Raw genomic sequence first — 6,098 nt, 5'->3', positions numbered from 1 at the left:
ACTCTCAAGAATAACTATGTAACCTTACAAAGATTAGTGCTTTTTTTTTGTTTACAAAATTAATTGTTTTGAAGAGGAAGAAATAAAGCTGTAGTCTTTGTTTGTTTGAATTTCGCGCAAAGCTACACGAGGGTTATCTGCGTTAGCCGTCCCTAATTTAGCAGTGTAAGACTAGTGGTAAGGCAGCTAGTCATCAACCAACTCTTAGGCTAATCTTCTAACAACGAATAGTAGGATTGACCGTCACATTATAACACCCCCACGGCTGAAAGGGCAATCATGTTTGGTGTGACGAGGATTCGAACTCGAGACCCTCAGATTGCGAGTCGAGCTCCCTAACCACCTGGCCATGCCGAGCGTAGTCTTTGTAATCTGTCTTCTGTATATAAGATTCTAGGGTACTTCTCTTTCTCTTCCTTTCTCAAATGGACTACAGTGTATAAATCTTGGTTTATACTTCACCTACAACAATTAGATCTTGTCTGCTCTAATATATTCGTCAGATATCCCATTATTCTCATTTACCCCTGATGAAGAAAAGTCCACTTTCAGAAAGCGATTTGGAGATTTAGTTTCTTTTCTGATGCTATATTTATCAAATAATATTATGGTTACAGCGTATTACGTGCATATAATGTAGTTCCTGATTTTCAAAAGATTAGAAATTTACATTTATTTACACGCCCAATTAGACTAAAATAGCCTTAAGGTTTTTCCCATGTTTGATAAACATGCACACACACACATATATATATATATATATGTATATTCAAGTGTCTTTTTAAAAATATATAAAATAATAAAAATACAGGTGCTTATAGCATTTTGTGTTATAGATAAGTTCGTTTCTTATAATATTCTTAGTAAATGTTTCTCAACGTGCAATATTTTCTTTTACGAGCATCGCTTTTGACGGCACTTATTAAAACGTTGTAAATCTTTTACAAAAGGAAACGTTTTCAGAGAAATAAATACTCGTTCTTCTAACTTCCTGCTGATTGAGAAACATAGATTATTACAAAACTTGTTAAACTATTTAGTGTTGATTATACTTATAGCAACTACCACTTCCTACTGTGCAGAGTATGACTATTATGAATATGATATTACTATTTGGGAATTATATTCTTTCAAAGTTTTGAATATTTATCTATTTATTTTGTCATTATTCTCTATTATGATGACTAATAAAAAGTCCAAGTTTTTACTTTAAGTAAAAAGTTTAAGCTTAAAGAAAACAAACATTGCTACAATAAAATCTTTATATAGAAAAATATGATAAGCGTTTTATGAACTTCTGGAAAGATCCCATCTGAAGTGACACTGAAAGAATTGGGTGTTTTTTTAGAGAAGTAAATTGAGAAATTATTAATTCAGAACGGAAAAAATTAGCATAAAATTACTTGTTCTACACTCTAAAAGTCATCTCTTCTGTCTTCTTTGACTTGTATTAAGTGAAACGGGATACTTAGGTTGCGAAGAGGTTAGCTGTTGGGATATTTCTTCAGGGAAAAAATAACAACGTTAAGAATCTTGGGAAAATCGTATTATGATATTATCTTCTCGGATCTTTGTTTTTCTTTTCCTGTTCTGAATTCATTAAGATGTTTGAAAAAGATAAAAAATGCAGATGGTGTTGTATTTCGAAAACACGTGTTAGAATGTTGGACATTACGTGTCTGACAGACTTTAAAGGATACATTTACTCTACGTATTACTCAGATACAGAAATAGCAAGTAATGTATGTAAAGTTCATGTATAAAAACGTTATTTCTTTATAAAATAGGCCCATAGCTTCTCTAACTACAAAAAAAAAATATATATATGGTACTATTATTGAGAGAGAAAAAATAATTTCATGGTTATAGCACATTTTTGTTTTTATGGAGAATATATATTATTATCCTGTATAGAGTGGTACACAAAATCACTTTTATTAACTTTTACTTTATGTAAAAAATTATATATATATATATATAATAAATATTGCAAAATCACATTTTTTGTCTATGTCATCTGAGAGCATTGGCTGTCAATTAGATAATAAATGTTTTCTTTTGTCAGTTGTTAATCGACTATTCAAGTTTAGTAGCATCTGACATAAAAATGTGATATTTCAACTTATTCCAGAAGATCATAAACAACTGTCTCAAGCTTGCTTTTGTTATAGTTTAATTACAGGTATAAGGCCTGGCATGGCTCGGTGGTTAGGGTTGCGGGTTCAAATCCCTCCTCGATGAACATGCTCGCTCTTTCAGCCGGGGGGCGTTGTATTGTTATGGTCAATCCCATTATTCGTTGGTACAAAAGTAGCTCAAGAATTGGCGGTGGGTGGTTTCGACTAGTTACTTTCCCTCTAGTCTTTCACAGCTGAGTTATGGGCGCTACCTGGAGAGGAGATGGGCGCCAACAGGTAAATCAGCCCGAGAATCACCGATGATATATCAGTATCTAAGATACCTCAACGGTCGTAAGCGGCCTCGGAACTCAAACAAAATTATATGGTGCGATCTACCACACACGTATCGCTTTAACGGTATATGAGAAACGTGCAGTCGAAGTGTATGAAATCTCGAGTCCAGTACTTTTGTAGTGGGAGAATTTATTTGTCAGATTTTGAGAATAATGCTCCCACTTCTCTCTAGACCAGACGTACTGAAACTAGAAAACGCTGTTTGTTAGTGTTCATTATTAGGTTGTTACTTGTCTAGTATCTTTTGTGTATCAGTATGTTAAAACATTGAATTAAAAAATATGTAATTTATTATTTTTTGATTCTTTGATATTTTTTGATTTGTTGATGTTCGTGTTATTTTGGTCCACTTGTATCTTTTAACAGTTACTTAAGGATTTATGCTGAATTTGTGTGTTGTTTCTTTGATGTTCTGAGCACTCAAAACGCAGGCTTCACATTATTTAAATTATTTGTCCCTCTCTAATTTTTCTGTTTTTGGTTTACCTCACGATAAAAAACAAACAAACAGTTACTGCATAATTAATCAGTAGGATTTGATTTAGTTCTTTCATGTTGCAACATGATCGTTAATTGATTTCCGATTTTTATTTTTCTACGTTTTCGTTTTGATGTTGCAGCGTTATTGTAAATCGCTAATGCACTCACGACAAGCAAACCATGCAGAATATTCTGTTTTTGGATATAAAAAGACTCAATATTTGAGAGTGATTAATAATTAATATTTATGTTCATCGTAGAAGTTGATCAAATGTTCTTTAGTCAAAATCTTTTTTGCTCGTTGATCTTTCGTGTATAATAACATTCATTTATTAAATGCTAACATTTTAAATATACTTATATTTTGCAATTTAAAAGCAGATAACATTTATTTTGAACTTTTAGCAATTTACGCAAAACGAAGGGATGATTCAAGTTCGTGAAAATTCGTTGAGATACAGAACATTTTTGAGTAATATAAGTTTCTTTTACTGTGTGTAAACATCAGTTGCTAAGATAATGTGATGAAGAAAATCATTTAAAGTTCTTCGTTATACAAGACGGAAAACTATATATAGTTGCGATGACAAGTTTCGGCTTAAAGTTAAAAAACAAACAAACGTATTGTGGTTGAAGATAAGCTAATAATTTATTTAAACAGAATTTATCAAATATTTACTAACAGCTTAAAACGATGAAAGTGATGGTAAAAAGTTTGTATTGTGAACAAAAACATTATCAATTTATACTATGGATACCTTGAAAGTAAAGTTGTCTCCAATTTGTAAAACTAGAACGCCGAAAGGTCAATTAGAAATTTTTTCTATTCAAAATAAAGTTTTTAGGAGTTTCAAGATGTTAATACGTAAACTCTTACTGCGAGTGTTTTTTGTTTTTTTTTACTGAAATATCTATATTAGAATGAACCAGTATTTTCTGTCATTTAGTTTACACAACTATACATCTATATCAAAGTTCGAGAGGAGCCTCTGTATACAAGAGTGAGATGAAAGTTTTGAGACAAATAAAACGAAAGTAAGACACTGGACAAACGCACGTAATGATAAAATGGAGTTAGGCTTAACATGTGTGGCGGTATATTGACTGAGGACTATCTTTCAAGAAACATCCTGAAAACAAATCGCTTGAAAAACACAGAATTTTTTTTAAACATATATATATATATCATTTAATATTACTCTTTGTACCTATATTGCCTATTATCACCCTTCAAAAATTGAAAAAGCTAACATTTTTCTTTTCTGACAATCGGAAATATAAATCATCGTACTACTGTAAAATAAACAAACGAAAATGTAAATACCAAAACTTCAGGTTTAGAAAATTGAAGCAAAGCTCAATTTATATAATAATTCGAAACCAGTACATAAATACACACACACACGCACACACACTATTAATGGATCAAATAAACAGTATTTAGGAATGGCTCTTAAGGACAGCAAGAAATGTACTATTGGAAGTAAGTTACGACAGCTGCAGTTCCACGGAACTTGACAAGGCTAGTAGCATGACACGTATGCTCAATCAGGAGATGTTGGTTAACTTGAACTTCCCCTTTTCCTCCTTTTGTTCATTGACCGATGACATCTTCTTTGCAGGCCATACATCTGTCATTGAAAATTTAGCCTATGTCTCTCCCACCTGCCGGATTCTGGCGCGTGCTAGCAGGTCGATAGCAGGACAGCTGAGGTGAAATAGGTGAGCTGCTGTGGCTGGTATTGTTTGCTCTAGCTTTTCAGGTTTTGTAAGGCTTCGGAGGGAGTGGCATTACGAGTAGAAATAGATCTGTTTCTCAAATAAAGTGCGATGGTCGCGTGCAAGAAGGACTATCGAAGGACAATAGCAAGTAAAACCTAGGAAACTTTTACTAGATAAGATCCTTTCTGCTTAGGTCCGAATAAATTAGTTCTATAAGCTTTGCACTACTCCGAGCACTAACGTAATATATATATGTGTATATGCCAAAATGGGACTTCGCTACCCTTATGCATGTTAACTGTGCTTCTTTTAGTGTACCAAATTTGATTTTGTTTCGGCAATAAAATGTTAGTTTAACAAAAAATACCAACAGTTAACACATCTGTCAATAATTGAAAAGAAAATTAATCCACTTCTCATTTCGTTTATATCGCAAATTGGTTACCTCATTAGCCCTTTAAAGGTGATATATCTCAAAAATGGAGATAGTTATACAAACCACTTTAATGTTTCGTTATTACAAGACGCCCTTGACACAGACCTAACTATCCTTGACACAGACTTAGGTATCCTTGACACAGGCCTAACTATCTTTGACACAGACTTAGTTATCATTGACACAGACCTAACTATCATTGACACAGACTTAGCTATCATTGACACTGATTTAAGCTAAAAGTAATTTATATTCCAGAATAATTTTGACTACTTATGGAGTATAACATTAAAAGAACACAGAACTACATTTCATTTTAGGCACTCGGGTCTGAAAAGAAATGATTGAAGCATAGAAAAAGTTTCCATAATATATTAAAATCATCAAAACATTTTAGTATTTAAGAGGTATTTGAAATGGTGCAAGGAAGCGACATGTGTGAACATAGCTGTTGATGTCTAAAAAAAAATTGAGCCGTGTCCTGAATATACCTATGGGTAATGGAAATAAAATAATCATGTAATTTTGTAAATGACTTATAAAAGTTCATGCACTAGCAAAGTACAACTATATTTGTCAAAGTAATTGAAGTACAATCACTTAATATTATGACCGGCTCAAAATTAGTTGAATGCAGTCACTTAGCATACCAGCTGCTGTCAGAATAACTAAAAAGAAATAAAAATGCTGACTAACATTTAGGACTTATGTTTAAATAAATTGAGATAAAGTCTCATTGTTCGATAATTTGTATTAAAATAGTTGAAGTATAGTAACTAAGTGTGTTAACTGCTCATAATGTAACTAAAGTAGAATCAGAGGCAGCGTCAGCCTCTTCCCGATGAGGGAGAAAGGGGTAGGATAGAACAAAAAAAAAAAGAAAAAAAAAGGAGTTGCACTCTACATCTTGTGGACAAACACATTGTAATATTTAGAAATGAACTAGCTTCAACAGTTAGCATTGTTGTTTGTGTGTGTGTGTGTGT

Source organism: Limulus polyphemus, unplaced genomic scaffold (assembly GCF_000517525.1).
Source record: "Limulus polyphemus unplaced genomic scaffold, Limulus_polyphemus-2.1.2 Scaffold805, whole genome shotgun sequence".
NCBI lineage: Eukaryota > Metazoa > Arthropoda > Merostomata > Xiphosura > Limulidae > Limulus > Limulus polyphemus.
Note: the sequence above shows the minus strand (reverse complement) of the source record.